We start from the raw sequence: 20,455 nt of genomic DNA on the forward strand, positions 1-20,455 counted from the left end.
TTCAGATCTAGGGTTTCTTTTCAGTTACACCTACATTCCTCTTCAAGGTAATCTCATCCAAACACACTACTTTAAAGAGAGGCTTTGCAAATCTGTACATCCAACTCCAAGGGAGCTCTCTCTCCCTTGAGTTCCAGACTAATATAACCAGCTGCCTGCCTCACATATCCTTTTGGATATCTAAAATTCACTTCAAACTTACTATGTCCAAAATTGAACTCTCAATTTTCCCCCATCCAAACCAAACCTTTCCCAGTCTCTTTCATCTCCGTATATGGTACCACCAGTCATTCAGTTGGTCCTTTTCACATGCCATATCTAATCCATTATAAAGTTTTGCTGGCTGTTATCTGCAAAAGAATATTCTGAATCTGACCACTTCTCCCCACCTCTATTACTGCTCTTGTCCAAGCCGCCATCATAGTTCCCCTAGACTACTACTGTGAAGGTCTCTTAACTGGTCTCCTCCCTGCCTTAACCCTTTGCTCTACCCCCACCTCCCACTCTATTGAACAGAGTGATCTTTGTGAAAGTAAATCAGGACAATCATTTCCCCAGCTGCAAAATCCTAAACAAGGCCCCTGGCTAACTATCACCCCTGGGGCTTTGTCTCCTACCACCATCTTTATTCCCTCAGTTCCGAACTCAGTTCCCTCACACCGGTTAGCTTCCAAAGAGAAGCCAATCTCATTCCTCCCTTAGGGCTTTTAGACTCCTTGCTCCTTCTGCCTGGAACACTTTTCACTCAGATACTTGCATGGCTCTCTCTCTTACTTCATTAACATCTCTGATCAAATGTCACTTCCTCAGAGACTGCTTCCTTGACCAATCTCTCTATCTAAAATAATGCCACACTTGTTTCCCTTCCCTCCCTATCACATCCTCATACCTTGCTTTTACTTCATAGCATTTATCAATATCTGACATACCTACCTACCCACCTGCCTATCCCTAAAGCGTTAGCTCCACAGGACTAAGAACTTTGAAGTTCACTGCTGTATCCCCAGGATCTAAGTCAAAGATGTAACATTTTTTTGATGAAATAAAGGTTTTACTGTATGGTTTCTTCATACTTTTTGCTTCTAAAATGCATTTCAAATAATCTAGGTTGAAAAGTGGAAAGTACATGCTGGGGTACGTGCAGGCTCTGAAAATAAGACAAGGCAAAGTGAAACCTGTCATCCTCACCAACAACTGCTCAGGTTGAGGAAATCTGAAACAGAGTATTATGCCATGTTGGCCAAAACTGGTATCCATCTACAGTGGCAATAATGTTGAATTGGGCACAGCGTGTGGGAAATACCAAAGAATATGCACAACGGCTATCAATGAGCCAGGTGACTCTGATATCATTAAAAGCATGCCAAAAGAGATTGGTGAAAGTAAATCATGCAAAATTTTTCTATAATAAGACTGGCCAGAGCCTGTTTTAAAAACAACAAACAAACAAAAAGATCTTGATCAAGAAGATCAGTAAACCCTCAACAGGAAAAGCCAAAGAAAACCACACAGAGGCCTAACAGTTGAAGTGCTGAAAACCAAAGAAAACGAAAATCTTGAAAGGAGCCGAAGAAACGAAATATAGGGAAACAACAATTCAAATGAATGCTGACTTCTCATCAAAAACAGTGGAGTCCAGAAGACACTGAAATGACAAAATTTAAGTGCTGAAAGGGAAAATAAACAATGAATCCACATTCTGCATCCAGCAAAAGTAAACTTTAAGGACAAGGCAAGACAACTATTTTTAAATATAGCCTCTGTGGGTGAGTGAATAAGTTTTACAACTAAACACATTACTGAAACTAACAGGTATTTATTTAATTATGGAAGGAAAACCAAGAAATACTTTATAACTTAATCTGGAAAATTATTTCTAATAATAAACAGAAATATATTTTCTATGGTTAAGATGCAAAATGACTGCTCTTCTGAGAAAATAAAGAAGTCATACTTTATAGGTATGCTTCTAACAGTAGGTGCAAAATTTTGGCACCTAACCTGCCACCAGCTCAAATGATCCAGGAGGAATAATTTCTTAAGGATTCTAAACAGTAGCAGAGTATACACAGTACTACAAAACCCAACCGTAAATATACTGGAAAGATTTACAAAATGTGCCATGTTCTTTCCTTTCTTAGAGTATGTAAGCAATTTATTTCTGACCTCTCAATATTATGACAATGCAGAGTACTAAGTGTCAGTTAATGGCTCACTCAGACTTCATGTTATGATAATTATCAAGTCTTCATTTTCACTATTGTTTACCATGGTGAATTCTTCCAGTACTGTAAGAGTATAACACAAATAACAGTTTAACTGTGCTCACAAGAAGAGACCACAGTCTTCAGATTAAAAAACGATAAAGAAAAGCAACAGGACTTATAGGTCTGATCAAAATTTGAGCATTTATGAGGTAACTGGATATTTAAAATTAGACTATCATCACCATCCACAACCCATGAATTTAAGGAGTGCCTAGTATGCAGCAGATACCATGTTGGAGATACAAGTATTAGAGTCTACACCCTTGCTCTCCAGGTCGCAGACATTCCTGGATTAAAGGCACATCAAAACAAGCTCATAATTTAGGTAACTATTTTAACTTGTCCACTATTTTATCTTCTGTCTGTCTCCTGCTACCAGATCTGCTGCCTGCTATCTCAGTCCACCTTGTTGCTAACACAGTAATCTTTTTCATTCCTTTCACATCATTCAAAAACAGACTGGAAGGGCGTATATGAGGAAAAACTATAAAGAGCAGCAGCAAGAAAAAGGTAGGGGTCACATTGTGAAGTGCCTTTTGAGCCATTAGAATTTGGAGGTTTTAGCTTCAGGGTAATGGGAAGCCACTGAAAGATTTAAGCTCAGAGGCAGGAAAGGTGACATGATGAAGAAGACCTGTATGTATGAAGAATGGCTATAGTACAGAGAAAAGGGGCAAAAGAATATATGAGAAGACCAGTTAGAAAAATGCTGTAGTCTAGCCATGAAATAGTTAATAGCTTGTAACCGCAGAGATAGCAATGGACAGTGAGTAGAAGGAAGATCTTCAGGGATATTTAGGACGTAAAATTTAATAGAACTTTGAGATGGATTAGACATTGGGGTAAAGAAGGAGGTATAAAGGTTGCTTTCTTATTTGCTCAGATGGTGGTCCCATCTATAAACTAGGGAACAACAGAAAAGGTCCAAGAAAACAAAGGGGTAGATTCTAAGTTTAGTTTTGAACATACTGAGTCTAGGGTACCTTTAAAACCTCAAAACAGTGATATCACAGAGGGAGTTGGGATATATGGACCTGGAGCTCAGAGGAGAGGTCTAGGCTGCAGATAAACATTTGAGAGGCATCTATGGTGCTGGCATTAATTAAAATCTGAGCACAGATGAGACAATCCTACCATATAACTTAAGAACACTCAAAGAAATATATTCTTGGTTATATTATGTATAAAACATTATACAGTCATTATTAATTTTTTCCCTAAAGGCCAACATTCCTTCCAGCCCAAACACTAAACATTATATACAAAAATTGATTTTAAAATATCTTAATTTTTTGTTCCGGAACTATTTTAAGGATATACCCTATAATGAAAAATTAAATAAAAATTTAAATAAGAAAACACGTACACAGTTTTTTAAAAGCCAAACAGTACTACAAAGTTTATCGAGAAACCAGCAATTTCCCTGTCTCATGCCTCTCCACTTTTAACCTATTCCATATTCCACTGTCAACACTGAGCTGTTTCTCCACATTCCTACAAAGATGATTATAGGGCTATTTCTTGATTTTTCAATTTTATGCATTTTCTATGGATTTCCTACCGTGGAAAATGAAGAGTTAGCTTTATAACTTAGTTCCCATCCCATAATATAACCATGCTCTTCACTCCTATGTCCATCTGCCCAATACTTATTTCACAATTTTTTGCTTAAATCCATATTCAGTATTTATATTACTTTTTCCTGTAAATACTGTTAGTCTAGCCACTTAATCTATTATGAGGAGTGGATTATATCGCCAAGGTCCTTCCCCTACTAGCATTTTGGGAAGAAAAGTGTGTGTGTTGTTAATGAAAAGACTGTAGAATATTAACCATATGTGACCAAAAGCTGGCTTTCCATCAAGTCCAAGAAAACAGCAAAGCTCTCGCAATTCTAACCCCAGGAGAAATGGGGAGAAATGAGAGGGGAGGGGATAGGGGTAAACACTACTATTCTACTATTGAAATTATAGATTTAGATGAGATGTATTACTCTTAAACAAACTTTGATAAGAGATTAAAAACAAACAAAACCCCCAAAGTATGACTATACAGATATGTAAAAGATTAAAGTTGACTGCTCCTGACCAGGAGGTACCATACAAAATAAATGATGGAGGAAAGCAAAATTCCCAGAGATCTAACTTTTAAGAAAAAAGGAGTGGACTTCCCTGGTGGTGCAGTGGTTAAGAATCCATCTGACAGGGCTTCCTTGGTGGCGCAGTGGTTGAGAGTCTGTCTACCAATGCAGGGGACACAGGTTCGTGACCTGGTCCAGGAAGATCCCACATGCCGCGGAGCGGCTAGGCCCGTGAACCATGGCTGCTGAGCCTGTACGTCCGGAGCCTGTGCTCCGCAATGGGAGAGGCCACAGCAGTGAGAGGCCCGCGTACTGCAAAAAAAAAAAAAAAGAAAAAAAAAAAAAGAATCCATCTGACAATGCAGGGGATATGGGTTTGATTCCTGGTCCAGGAAGATCCCATGTGCCACGGAGCAACTAAGCCTGTGTGCCACAATTACTGAGCCTGTGCTCTAGAGCCTGCGAGCCACAACTACTGAGCCCGCATGCCACAACTACTGAAACCTGCACACCTAGAGCCTGTGCTCTGCAACAAGAGAAGCCACCACAATGAGAAGCCCGCGCACCGCAACAAAGAGTAGCCCCTGCTCACCACAACTAGAGAAAGCCCGCGCGCAGCAACGAAGACCCAATGCAGCCATAAATAAATAAGTAAATAAATTAATTAATTTATAAAAAAATAAATAAAAAAGGAGTAACTGGTAATGTATCATATAAACTACTTAGATTTACGTAATTTAAACTTGACAAAGTGTTGGCCTTTATTATTAAAGTCTTATTAAAAAAAAGAAATCAAAGAATAAATTAAATGTAACTCTCAGATAAGCTTAAAACTTTCCTAAGCAGTAGAATTTCAAGAAACAATACTCTAACCATCTGTTTCTAAAATTTTCTGGCAAAAGAACATGTTAATAGTTAAAAACAGAAATAACACTGCTAAATATTTCACCCTCAATTTCTACATTAGTGGGCATTGTTTCATTTAATAAGATGAGACAATTAAATGGCTGGTTAAGTATAAATTCTAGGATTCTATAATTTGTGCTCATTTATTTATGAAATTTAATCTGTCACTTACTTGCAGTGTCTTCTTGGGCAAATCATTAAACTCCTCTGTGTCTCAGTTCCTTCACCTACAAAATGGTGATGACAGAGTAGCTACCTCACATGATTTTTAGAATTAAATGAGTAATACACATAAGATAATAAAAAGGAACACAGAGCAAGCAAACAAGTAAATAAAATAGCTTATGTAAATGGTAGCCATTAACACTATCATTTCTTCCTTGTAAAATGAAGGAAACTCCAAGAATTTACAGGAGTAGTGATAACACAGTGAAAATTAATGGTATTACACTTGCCTGGCCTGTAGCAAAAACTACAAACACTAGTAGTAATAATTATTTATTCTAAATATCATGAATTTCCACAAAGTACAAAGGAACAAAACCTTAGCAAACACAGCTACAGGCCACTCTGGCTGAAGAATATTGAAGGAGTTGACTGAGCCTTTGACGCCTTCTTTTCCCATGTATATGGGACAAATAATTTGTTTTATTTGGGTAACTCAGACAAAGCTACCTGAAAACCAAATATTAGGTTGCATATAAGTGCCAGGTAAGTGATATAAACTGTGTTATAGGTGTTTAGAGGGCTCTCTGGGCTGAGGGAGGGTGTGGGAGGGTCTTGAATCATGGGTACGTAAATAAGAAGGTTAAAGTATGAAGCAAGGCAACCAAATACTGGGCAGGTTCTGGAGACAATGAGTCAGTCACCTGTCTGGCTAAAAGAAGGAGGGACAGGAGGAAAGGGAATTATGAAGAAGGAGTTTGGGGTGGTGAGTATCTAAAGAGAAGACGAGAAAGGCCAATGAAGGCTGCAAGTGTACAGTGGCCTTTATTATAGAAGATCTTGAGTTAACACTGACGGTTTAGTATTATTATGTAAACTGGTATACATATTTTTTTTTTTTTTTTTTTTTTTTTTTTTTTTTTTTTTTGCTGTACGCGGGCCTCTCACTGTTGTGGCCTCTCCCGTTGCGGAGCACAGGCTCCGGACGCGCAGGCTCAGCGGCCATGGCTCACGGGCCCAGCCGCTCCGCGGCATATGGGATCCTCCCAGACCGGGGCACGAACCCGTATCCCCTGCATCAGCAGGTGGACTCTCAACCACTGCGCCACCAGGGAGGCCCTGGTATACATATTTTATCCTTGCCCAGTTTGTACATGGTTGAGTTTTGCTGGAACAAATTTAATTATTATCACAAAAAATATAGTTCATGTTGAAATATCACAGAGAAATAGGATGAAATATATAAAACTAAAATTCACTTCTCAACTGCATTAGGATTCTCCTTTAGCTTATGGACAAGAAGGAGGTCTTTCCACTTTAACCATATATACCATCCTAAAATTTAACTCTGATTCCCATAGTGACTTCCATAGACAATAATTTTTTCTATAACAATGGAATCTTGAGTTGGATAGAACCCTAGGAAATTGTCTTGTAAAAGTATATATATTTAAGAGGTTAGAGAAAGGCTTGCTGCCCAGTAGACTCTTTTAACCAGACTTCCTCTTCCATTCATCTATCCAATTTTACCTCTTGAAACTAACCCTTGACAACAAACAGAAATTTTTACACAAGTAATGTTAGTTTCAAAGTGGAGAGAATACCTTGTTCACTGCTGCTGTACCCTAAATACTTAGAAAGTGTAAGGCAAGTAGTAGATGTTCAAAAAATACTGTTGCAGTAAATCTCTAAATACAGATCAGAATACATCTAGATTAAAGACTACTATAAAAAATGGTAGCTATCCCTCCAAACTAAAGTGTTTGCCTTACCCTCGGCTATGTCAGTGCTGCTGTAATACTTGTTTTGAAACTGTAAATTTGTTTCAATGCAATTGATATGTTAGGGAACAATTTGAACACTAAATGAATTTTGCTGTGATTTCATCTGCCAGAAACGCTAGGTGAATGCAGAAAACCATACTCAGCTGAAACAAGCTGCATGTGAATACACAAAATTTAAATGTGAACACACCTCAAACATCTGCCAGCTACCTCAGCTCACTGCATCTTCGTGGAATCAGTCACACCCATCCACAACTTGTGTTCAACTTTCCTTGTGATTTCAGAAAACCCTTCTTCAACCACTTCACAATAACAAGCTTCCACAACTATGTGGAAACTTCTTTTACAAGGCAAACTTCAGGAGGGTTTAAAAGCAAAGTACAATATTTATTCGTACAAGTATTTACATATTACATATTTCTTAGCCACTTAACATGTGTAAAACTATACTATCATGTTTTTTAAGGTTCCTATCTTTCTAAATGTTCACTGATGACATTTTGAGTGTTGTACCCCAATTCCATGTTTCCCGTAAGTCTTGTAGGGTTTTGTTTTTTTATTTTTTGACTGCATTATTTTCCACAGTATGGTGTTTTTTAGGAACACATATGTCAAATTTTAACAGAATCGTTTGTACTGCAAAGCCCCTGACCTCAACAACGGTTACTCAATTCCCCCGGATGTCTAACTGGAAGGTAGAATGTTTCAACTTACATATTTGGTTGTCAATATGATGTTAACAGTTTCTTATTACTAATTTTAACTTGTGTCTCTCTGTGGACTGGCTGACAGGATCAGACTGTGCAGTGAGTTAACTATAACTTTTTTAAAGTTAAAGCAAGTTTTGAAACTTTTTGGCCTCAATGAACATTTCAGAATTAAACTTTAAAAAAAAAGTATTACCTTCTTAATTATATACACTATTTAAAATACCTTTTCATTATTGGTGTAGTATAAGTATCTCATCAAATGCCAAGTAGGTAATAGTTGATGCACTTCACATCTGATTAACTTTAAAAGAATTTATAAATGTCATTAATTGAATATGAAAAATCTCAAAATTAACAGCAAATTTTTAGAACTGTATTTCTTGGAGCATGATATTACATCTTTATTAAGGCAAAGCAAACTCACTGCCCCCCAAATTCTTTAATATCATATTATTTTCCTAAGATTTAAAATGTAAGAATTATAGCTATGGCAATTAAAAATCTAAAATTCAAATACTATCATCATTTACAATTAAAAACAGGATAAGTATAATTCACCTGTAGCATAAACTTTAGCATAAAATAGCTGTAATACTGAATCATTTTACATAGATATTTGCAAAAATAAAATAACAGAAACACACCAAGTTAGTCACCTAAATGCTACTTACTTTAAGTTACCTATCATGTTCAGATTTAGTGTTAGTTAAAAGCTTAAAGGGAACAAAGGATTATGTTACCAGAAAATGTATCTCTCAACTTTATAAGCCTACAGTAATTTATTTTCTAAAGAAAGACAGTAAATATTAATAACTGAAGTAACATATGATCCACATTACCTCCTCTTAAAAAAAAACTTCCCAATTTTCTCATTTAATACACTGCCTCAAGTTCATTGAATGCTGACCATTTCTTATAGTTAAAAGGCTTACCAGTTATAAGTTCCTCTAAAAGGAATGTGCAAGTCAGCCACACTTGGCAATTTATGTATTGTGGTTTTGTGGTGAGTGCTACCATTTTCTAAGGATCAAGAAAAGTGCAATAAATCTAAGGCAGAATGGTTATAATCCATCAAAACATATTATATAACTAACTACCTTGTGTGTATTTTCCAATTCATACCCCATTATTATCTTTCAATACATTAGGGCTTTAAGATGGAAACAAAGTTACTTCTGAGTGAGCCCCTTTTAATGTTCATGCCCTGGTCTGGGAAGATCCCACATGCCACGGAGTGGCTAGGCCCGTGAGCCATGGTTGCTGAGCCTGTGCGTCTGGAGCCTGTGTTCCGCAACGGGAGAAGCCATAACAGTGAGAGGCCCGCGTACGGCAAAAAAAAAAAAAAAAAAAAAAAAAAACTCTCCAGAAAGTGGGCATAGAGGGAACCTACCTCAACATAGTAAAGGCCATACATAACAAACCCACCGCAAACATCATTCTCAATGGTGAAAAACTGAAAGCATTTCCTCTAAGATCAGAAACAAGACAAGGATGTCCACTCTTGCCACTATTATTCAACATGGTTTTGGAAGTCCTAGTCACAGCAATCAGAGAAGGAAAAGAAAAAAAGGAATACAAATTGGAAAAGAAGAAGTAAATCTGTCGCTGTTTGCAGATGATATGATACTATACATAGAGAATCCTAAATGTGCCACCAGAAAACTACTAGAGCTAAACAATGAATTTGGTAAAGTTGCAGGATACAAAATTAATGCACAGAAGTCTCTTGCATTCCTATACACAAATGATGAAAAATCTGAAAGAGAAATTAAGGAAACACTCCCATTTACCATTGCAACAAAAAGAATAAAATACCTAGGAATAAATCTACCTAAGGAGACAAAAGACCTGTATGCAGAAAACTATAAGACACTGCTGAAAGAAATTAAAGATGATAAAAACAGATGGAGAGATATACCATGTTCATGCATTGGAAGAATCAACATTGTGAAAATGACTATACTACCCAAAGCAATCTACAGACTCAATGCAATCCCTATCAAATTACCAATGGCATTTTTTACGGAACTAGAACAAAAAATCTTAAAATTTGTATGGAGACACAAAAGACCCTGAATAGCCAAGGCAGTCCTGAGGGAAAAAAATGGAGCTGGAGCTATCTGACTCCCAGACTTCAGACTATACTACAAAGCTACAGTAATCAAGACAATATGGTAGTGGCACAAAAACAGAAATACAGATCAATGGAACAGGATAGAAAGCCCAGAGATAAACCCACACACCTATGGTCAACTAATCTATGACAAAGGAGGCAAGGATATACAATGGAGAAAAGACAGTCTCTTCAATAAGTGGTGCTGGGAAAACTGGACAGCTACATGTAAAAGAACAAAATTAGAACACTCCCTAACACCATACACAAAAATAAATTCAAAATGGATTAGAGACCTAAATGTAAGACCGGACACTATAAAACTCTTAGAGGAAAACATAGGAAGAACACTCTTTGTCATAAATCACAGCAAGATCTTTTTTGATCCACCTCATAGAGTAATGGAAATAAAAACGAAAATAAACAAATGGGACCTATTGATACTTAAAAACTTTTGCACAGCCAAGGAAACCATGAACAAGATGAATTGACAACCCTCAGAATGTGAGAAAATATTTGCAAATGAATCAACGGACAAAGGATTAATCTCCAAAATATATAAACAGCTCATGCAGCTCAATATTAAAAAAACAAACAACCCAATCAAAAAATGGGCAGAAGACCTAAATAGACATTTCTCCAAAGAAGACATACAGATGGCCAAGAAGCACATGAAAAGGTGCTCAACATCACTAATTATTAGAGAAATGCAAATCAAAACTACAATAAGGGGGCTTCCCTGGTGGCGCAGTGGTTGAGAGTCTGCCTGCCGATGCAGGGGATACGGGTTCGTGCCCCAGTCCGGGAAGATCCCACATGCCGTGGAGCGGCTGGGCCCGTGAGCCATGGCCACTGAACCTGCGCATCCGGAGCCTGTGCTCCGCAACGAGAGAGGTCACAACAGTGAGAGGCCCGTGTACCGCAAAAAAAAACCCCAAAAAACCAAACTACAATGAGGTATCACCTCATACCAGTTAGAATGGGCATCATCAGAAAATCTAGAAACAACAAATGCTGGAGAGGGTGTGGAGAAAAAGGAAGTCTCTTGCACTGTTGTTGGGAATGTAAATTGATACAGCCACTATGGAGAACACTATGGAGGTTCCTTAAAAAAACTAAAAATAGAATTACCATATGACCCAGCAATCCCACTACTGGGCATATATCCAGAGAAAACCATAATTCATAAAGATACTTACACCCTTATGTTCACTGCAGCACTATTTACAATAGCCAGGACATGGAAGCAACCTAAATGCCCATTGACAGACGACTGGACAAAGAAGATGTGGTGCATATATACAATGGAGTATTACTCAGCCATAAAAAGGAATGAAACTGTGTCATTTGTAGAGACGTGGATGGACCTAGAGACTGTCATACAGAGTGAAGTAAGTCAGAAAGAGAAAAATACATATCCCATACTAATGCATATATGTGGAACCTAGAAATATGGTACAGATGAACTGGTTTGCAGGGGAGAAATAGAGACACAGATGTAGAGAACACATGTATGGACACCAAGGGGGGAAAGTGGTGGGGAGGGTGGTGGTGGTGAGATGAACTGGGAGATTGGGATTGACATATATACACTTATATGTATAAAATGGATAACTAATAAGAACCTGCTGTATAAAAAAATAAATAAAATTCAAAAAAAAGAACAATGACATGAAAAATGAAATGATCACAAGATTATAATTAAAAAAAATAAAATAAAGAAGGCAACACCTAAGCTGGGTCTTGGAAGATAAAAATGTGTTCGCTAGATGGTCAGGCAAGAGGGAAAGAATATTTCAAACATAAGTGGTTGTCTGGGAAAAGACTTTAAATACATGGCAAGTTTGGGAAACCACAAGTAGCTGGTTAATGGTGAAGTGCAGGGAGTGAGACTAACAGGGAGAAAGTGTGATAAAGGATGAGGCTGAAGAAGTAGGGTAGGCACAGGCATATCATGGATGATCTTAATTGCTTTCCTCTGCACCGTTATGTGTTGAATCCCACAAGTCAGCAAGAACATGCCTCTCACTTTCCAGATTCAGATAATTTATCTCTGAAGTTCCAAGCCCTGCCTGGTTCTGTGACATTCCACCAAGTCCCAGAGGTGGGCATGCATTCATTCAGCAACATTCGCTCTGTGCCATTTAGCGGTGTATAAGCTGCAGTGGAGATCAGGAGGAAGTGCCTAAAACTTAGGAATTAAGGAGAGGCAGGAGGAACTTCACAAAGAATGTAGTGCTTGAACTTAGCCATTACAGATGAATCATAAAAGTCTTGCAGGATATCACTGACTACTGTTTGTGTTGCGGGAAAGACCATGAAAGAATAAATTTGAAGAATTATAGCTGTAGTGTAGAAGGGAAGTGAGACAAGGCTAAAAAGGTGGAAAGTTTTCAGTGAAAAATGTACAGATTCTAGATAATGTAAAAGATCTAGGAAAATTCTACTGGCCTGGAACTTTCTCATAAATATGATCTACTTTTTGGTTCACCTTGATATCTGGGATCCATTCCACAAACACTGCCCACTATAGGCCTGGTAATGTGCTCTAAACATGCAAAGGTGAATAAAATATAGTCCCTGCTTCTGAGATTATACATTAGTAGAATTCAGATTTATATTGGACTTCTTACAGCATATATTTGTTATCTTACTTCATCCTCCCCACATGTGAAGCAGAGAAGACAACTGGTAAACCATATTTTTTTCTTTTTAACTGAAGAGAATCATGGAAAGACTTATTAAGAGATATATCTATAGTTCCAACTAAGTCAGTAGCAGAGCAGTATTCTAGGCCAGCAGCTCTCAACTGTGGTGTCACTACCCAGTGCTAGTGCCATCAGTTGTAAATGAAATTTGTTACTGATCGTTAAGTACCAGAGCTCTATCTATAACAATATAAAGTACCTAACCTATGGACAAACACATGTTTTAAAGAGGAGCATATAAGGATGTCATTTCAGTGTATATTACTAAAAGAACAACCTGAATGACCATCGAGGAATGAATAAATAAATTACTCTATAGCAATACTAAAGAACATCATACAATTTTTTTTTAAGTTGAGTAAGAAATCCAAGTAATTATATGCAAAGACCTATAAGACATTACTGAATGAAAAAAGATGCAAAACCCATGTATAATGATACCCTTTGTGTTAAAAAAAAAGGATACAAAAAAATTTTTAAACAGATTATTTTTATATGAACGCACAGGAAATGCTCTGAAAGGATACGCACTGATGAGAGCCGGCTGGGTAAAGGGACACATGGATGGAAGATGGACCAAGGAGATTTAGTCATCTCTGTTATGTTTTAACTTTTTATAAGGATATATATTCATGTATTACTTGTATAATTAAGCATAAACAATTGAGCTTAAAGCAGAATATTTTCCCTATAAAGTTATTTCCTACATATTTCCCCATAACACTACTTGTATTCTGATATGTGGGTAGGAGAGTTAAGAGCAGAATAGAAAGAAGTATTTGCAAGTACCTGAACTGAGCCAACTCAACGTACTTTCAAATAACTCAAAGCCTATGTTATCAATGCTGAAACTGTTACCGATACAGTTAGCAACTGCAACAACGCCCAGTCATCAGGAGTCTTGACAGATGAGATTTAAACGTCCATACATAAAGGTGGACAAGAGCACCCTCCTCTGAACCTATAGCATCATCACTCTGGTTTAGCACACACTACAGGTTGGGCTCTGTGATGAACGCTGTTAACCTGTATTATTTCAATTCCTTCTTACAACATTCCTGTACGGATTAAATGAGAAACTGCAGGTAAAACTCTTCACACATAATGCCCAACCACGTAACAGTAAGTGTTGTCCTTTATAGGTGTTCCAACTGCCTCATCTCTAACCTTATCAAGTTTCAGCCCTCACTGTACGGCAGTCAGCTTTTCAAAAGCCTCACTGACTTAAGTGTGCCAATGCTAAGAAATCTGCAATGGATTCTCATTACCTACTGAACTAAATCCAAACTCCTTCATCAGACATTTGAAAGCATGGGTGACACAGCTCCATCACCCATCATATTCCTTCTGTACCCTACTATTCTGTAGGCACATTGGAGCGCTCACGATTTTTAGAATATATTATATACTTTGACCTCCGTACCTTAGGAATACTCTTGTCACTCTCGCTAAACAGTTCTATCTACTTTTCAAAGTTCTGTAGAAATATTACCTTCTCTACAAAGTTGATTCTCTCTGGCACTCTCAATTACATTGTCTGTACCTCTATTATGATACTTTTTTTGTATTACTTGTTTGTAAACTGACTGAAAGCAAGTTTTTTTTATTTTCACATCTCTACTGTGCCTAGCACAGTGTTTTATACACAATTTGCATTTAATAATGTAGAAAACTTTCACCATTACTCATAGCCCCAGTGATAACCAGTACAACTTGAAATTCAGAAGCAATTCTAATTTCCCCTTCAATTCACCTACCAGTGGTAATGACCCTATAGTAACTCTGGTAGTAACTCCTTCCAGTCCTAATTCAACACTCAGTGAGATATAATTATTTCCATACCAAACAAATGAAGTGGCACATAATCAGTGACCTAATGCTGACAAGATTGGCTGACATTAAATTCATTATGCATTAACACTGGAGGAAGGAATACAAAGCATATGCTAGAATATTAGAATCATCTTTTAAGATCACAATTGGGATATAAAATTCCTCTGTTCAATTCTGGGTAATCTCTAACCTAACTGAATTGAACTTTAAAATCAAAGGATGTGTAAGGTCATCTACCCATTTAGTAAATAAAGTCACCTTTTATGGATTAATTATTTCTAAATCTATACAAATTGGTAAAAGCAGTAAATGTGCTTAAAAGCTAACTGACCTCAGCCCTCTAACCATTCGTAAGTGGTTTTTTCTCGGTTAAAATCTAAGGTAGCAAGAAACCTTAGTTTTTAGTTTTGTCGTTAAATTTCACGACATTCCAACTACTAATGATTTTGGTTTCTTTTGAGCAATCAAGTAAAAACATAGCAAATACTAGTTATATACTTATATTTAAAATACAATTAAATTCTTCAGGCAAAAGTATTACATAATACGTTACTTGATTCTATCCAGGAATCTTACTTCTTCCAATTTTTGAAAGCCATATTAACTCTTTACGTGAAGGCATTCGTAGTGTAGAATAGTTGAGGATCTCAGGACAGAGAACGAGTTTCATTTAATTCTCTAAACTACTTGTACCATATGTGAACCTCTTAAAGGAAGACAGTTTTATTGTTACTGTTTACTTTTCAGTGAAGACCAGAATACTTTTTGGAGATTTATAGGGCTTAGCTCAATAGCATGTCAAATTTATTTTTCTTAAATGGTTTTTGCATTAGTTTGCTACTACTAGCAAACAAGTTAAATTAGAAATATTCAGGCAAAGGTACATTAAAGTCAATACTAGCTGCATGTTATCTAGGTGTTAGGGATGTTACCAAACTTCAAAGCAAGATGACCACAAGTTTTGAAAGTAAAGTTTTGGTTATTATAGATTTCATAGTAAGGCAGTTACATGGCTAAGCTTGGCTGGTACCATGGACTTTAGCATACCTGGAAATAGAAAAATTCAAATGGTAGCTGTTCTTGATTGGCCCATTGCCATTTTTGCAGCTTACAAATTTTTAATTAAGTAACTGCAGTGAGCTCATCTCTACTGGATACTTCTTTTCCAGGGCAGGTCCAGGAACTGGGTCTGGAGCCTTGAAAGCAGAAGAGAAACTAGAGTAAACTAGAGGTAGGCAGAACAAGAAACGTGACCAGATAACATTGAGATCTAATAGCAGTGAGGTAGTCCCCAAAGTCTCTCACATGAAATATTCTTAAGTGGAAAAGAATCTCTTAAATTACAAGTTACCAGAAGATGCCATTTGCATTAGTTCAGTCATTGTCTTAATCTACACAACTCCACTCTGAACTCCCAATTCTAGAAACTAAAACAGTAGCCTTTATGAAATCTCTATTGGCTTTTAGCAATAGACTGTCCAATATGGGACCACAGAGTATAAAAGAACGAGAAAAACAACAATAAATTCATTTTCATTGGTAAAATTGGAATTGTAAAGTCCTCATTTTCAGGTCACTTTTCTCTTTTGCTATCTTATTTCCAATCATCTTCTAATTATTCCCCTAAATTCCTACAATCAATTGTCAGAGGTTTCTTAAGAAATGCTTTAGATATATCCAAGCAATGAACTGAATTTCAAGTTCCAATTTTTAAAAATACTTCGTAATTCTTAAAGAGGGAGGCAAAGAACAGCTCATAAGATGTGGTTCTTAACCACACTGGAAATTCTTTTTTCCATTACCAAAACAGATTCAATGATTTTTTTTTTTTTTTTTTTTTTTTGGTTAGGTCCACATTATTTAAAAAAACACACACACGCAAAACTTGCAACTACAAAGGTTACAGAAATGGTAGGCTATTAAAAATGTTAGACTGTTGTACTAATCAGATTACTAGGGCCTGGAAATGATGTCCTTATGTTTGGTGAGCTGATACCCTTAGGAGTCTCTCTCTAAGAAACGAATCAATCCCACAGCAGTCAAAATAAACTGAACCCTCTGCTGCTGTCAAATGACGGCAGACTGTGAGAATTGTAACAGGACAAAAAAGTAGTGAAGACAAGGATTCAAAGAACTTAACTCCCTGCATTTCTAGTAACTAAAAACACAACAAAGCAAAATAAAATGAAAGTAGTTTTTAAGAAAAATGTCAACTTTCCACCTTTTGTGATGGCATGTTGCAGGTGAAAATATTCAGGTAGAGAAAGATCTAGGTTCAAATCTGGTTCCAGTATAAACTAAAACTCTGCAGAAGTTTCCGGTCAATTAAATAGGATACCATCCCCCACCTCACTGGATTGTCATGAGAATTAGCACCTAATGACCTGGCACACAGTAGGTATTCAATACATTTTTCTGCATAATGGAATGTTATTTTTTTGTTCTAAACATATGAGTATACTTAAGCTTTCATTTTCATAAATGCTAAAGCAACAGCTGTGTAACAAGCTTTAGGTTTAAATAACTCAACTATGTCACATCCTAAGAGATATAACTGATTTATCAACACTTATTTCAGAACAAAGCAAATGTAAGAACGCTCAGTTCTGAGAATTGATGATAAATAAAAATAGAACAATTTACATTTAGGATATAAAGAGAATTAGTGGTAAACAAGTAAGTAGACATGTAATTCTTCCTCCTCCAAGTAAAGGAGAAAATACTTTTGTCAACAGGTTAAAAGGTTATAGATCTGGGATATGGTGCCTTTTAAAAAACAAAAGGAATCAATATATGATCTAACTAGGTCTTTAAGTCAGGAAATGCTTTAAGGGCAAAGAAAAGTCTTACATTTGAGCAACAATTTTCCTCTTACTGATAGAACAGTGGGTTCCACACAAAATTATTATTTACCAAATATGGTTCAAAGATCAGATTACACCTTCCCTGGCATTACCAAGTAATAGAGCATTATCGCAGGCCACAAGGAATTTTAAAAAGAAAAAGAAAAAAAAATTTCCTTAAAGTTACTCGAAATGTATTCACTGCTACAACTTTATTTCAAATAGTTTTTAAAAGTTAACATGGAAAGAAAGAGTCTTAATCAAAAGAGATTGCAATTTACTTAGAGATAATAAGATTAAACTAAATTTTGCCAGAAGGCAAAAAAAAGAAAAAAAAGTGTTTAAAAATGAAGATTCCTATTCATTAACCCATATGGATAGACTTTCAGTTTAAAGACATCAAGAAAAACACTTTTATAGACAAACCATTAATTTTTGTTTTTATTTTATAACTACTATCACATTGAAATCTCATTACTCAAATAAGGTTTCAGTTGATTCTTTTGGATTTTCCAGATATAAAATGTCATCTACAAATAAATGTGCCTCCTCCCTTTGAATAATTACACCTCCTATTTTGTTTTTTGGTCTAATTATATTGGCCAGCATTCCCAAGACAATGTTATGTAACAGTAATGCTGGCCAGACCTTTTTTGATTCATGACTTTGAAAAAGGAATTTAGTATTTCACTAAATACTGAAATAGGAATTCTAGTATTTTACCATTTCTAGTAACAAAATACTGGCTTCCGGTCTGAGATATATAAAATCTTGGCTATGTTCATTCGTTCTTGTTTCACTAAGCATTCTTATTAGAAATAAATGTTGATTTCCCTTTTTTTGGATATCCCTCAAGATAGTCATAGCCCCTGTGACCTACTAATATGACTTAATTTGATTTATCATTACATTCCTAGAGTGAATATTACTCAGTTATAGTATTATTCTGTTAATGTAATGCTAGATTCCGTTTGACAGTTTTATTAAGCATTTTTTGCACCAACTTTTGTGAGACTGATGTGCAATCTTTTATATTCATATTTTATGTTACGCGGCTTTGTAAAAAGAACCAGGAAGCTTACCTTTTCTTCTCTATATTCTGAAATACACAGCTAATTATCTGGTGCTTTTTGCAGGAAAGAGTCTCATATCAGCTAAGACCAGCATTTTCATTTGTGGCTCCAGATCCTATCCTTCTCTTTCACATTTCCACAACACCCTTTCTTTTCAATCTCTCACTTTAACCGATGAACCTGTTTAAGTCTTAACCATCTTAAACATACATCCATGAACACATTTGTACCACAAAAACTTTCCTTACCAGTTAAGTCTTGTTCAGCAAGTATTTATTCACAAAGCTATTTATTAAAACTGCTACTCGATTCAAGGAACTGAGGATGAACTGCAGTTCCTGCCCTCTATTCCTAATCTAGTAAGGAACACAACCGTGCATACAAAACACTGCAATAGCCATGCAAAGAACAAACAAGCTAGGCTAGGACATCTCTCTCTTACCATCTGTGCCTTTTGCCAAACTTCTCTACTGAGTAGTTATGCTATGGTCTCAAATTTGTTTCAATCTGCCTTCAAGGTTCGTCCCTTGGTAAGTTTTATTCAAATCACCAAATCCAATAACCTCTTCAGGAGCCTTACCCACCGTTTTGCAAAAACTTTGCGGCTTGATTCATATTTTTTTAATAAATCCAATTAGATCTTCAAATGTACTGTTAAATTTTGTTTTTTAAAAGGAAGTTCATAGAATATTTTGTTCTTTAAAAATTTATTTACTTATGGCTGCATTGGGTCTTCACTGCTGCACACCGGCTTTCTCTAGCCGCGGTGAGCTGGGGCTACTCTTTGTTGCGGTGCGTGGGCTTCCCATTGCGGTGGTTTCTCTTGTTGTGGAGCATGGGCTTCAGTAGCTGTGGCACATGGGCTCAGTAGTTGTGGCTCGCGGGCTCTAGAGCGCAGGCTCAGTAGTTGTGGTGCACGGGCTTAGCTGCTCCGTGGCATGTGGGATCTTCCCGGACCAGGGATTGAACCCATGTCCTGTGCACTGGCAGACGGATTCTTAACCACTGCACCACCATGGAAGTTACCATAGAATATTTTAAGTTTTACTAGGCACTTTTAATTCACCATATCATTTGATGCTCATGAAAAACCACCCAGTACGGCTAGGGAATTATTACTCTCATTTGCAAGGTTCAGAAAAATACACCAATTTACTGATTATCAAAACTCCAATAAGCAGCAGAGTTAGGGCCAGAGATGTATTTGTGGCTTTCTAACTCCAGGTCCAGGGTTCCCTCCTCTATATTTTATTACCTTGATTGATTAATTACTAACTTGAATACTTACTGATCATTCTCTTCTTTAAAACTTTTCTGGTCAACACTGCATATTCTTCTAGCATCCTAGGTTCCTTATTTTGGTACTTCTTAATGTTTGTCAAAAGGATGTATAAGTAAAAACTATGACATTTATTCTCTCACTTCTTGCTCTGGCATCTCATCTACAGTTACAGCATCATCTAGGGAGAAGCTCCTTTAAATTGTAGTTTAAGCTTCCTGTTCTACTTGATGAAACGTAAGCATTCAGAATCATCGAATTTGATGTTGAAAGGACCTTAGAGATTATTTAGTCCAACATCTTTATTTAACAGAAGAAAAATATAAAGTTAAACTCACACAAGTCAGTAGCAGAATTTGAATAAAAGTTTAAGCAAAATTTGCCTTTTTAAACTTATGAATCATAAAACAAATATATACATACACAGTAAATAGAAAGCAACTAAAATTTCAAGAGTAATTACTGGCCCCTGTTTCATTTTTGTTAAAGATACTTGTCCATATTTCTAATATGACAATACTAATGTATGAGTCCACTTATCAAAGTAATTTTTTAAAAAAAAACATGGAATGGCAATAAAGTTAAAACCTACTCAATTTTATATATTTGTGCATTAATTATCTATCTTCCAGATTTTTAGAGTGAATTGGGAATCAAAATCACACCACTACCTAGCCTAATGCTTCCTACCTAG

The 20,455-nt window shown here is 36.4% G+C and overlaps 1 protein-coding gene across 3 annotated transcripts in view; it reads right to left on the reverse strand.

The window, feature by feature from the left end:
• TAB2 (TGF-beta activated kinase 1 (MAP3K7) binding protein 2) overlaps positions 1–20,455 on the reverse strand; it is a 79,990-nt gene that overhangs the window by 40,114 nt on the left and 19,421 nt on the right. Inside the window, exon 1 of one of the 3 annotated variants that reach the window (XM_082633844.1) lies at positions 15,614–15,711. The exons of 1 other annotated variant lie outside the window; for it this stretch is intronic. The gene's annotated coding sequence lies outside the window, so the exon portion shown is untranslated. Of the gene's footprint in view, positions 1–5,425; positions 5,447–15,613; positions 15,712–20,455 lie in introns of those variants that run through there. One more of the 3 variants, XM_082633846.1, reaches the window with a different exon arrangement.

This window comes from Mesoplodon mirus, assembly GCF_964341445.2.
Source record: "Mesoplodon mirus genome assembly, chromosome: 10".
In the NCBI taxonomy this organism is placed as follows: Eukaryota; Metazoa; Chordata; class Mammalia; order Artiodactyla; family Ziphiidae; genus Mesoplodon; species Mesoplodon mirus.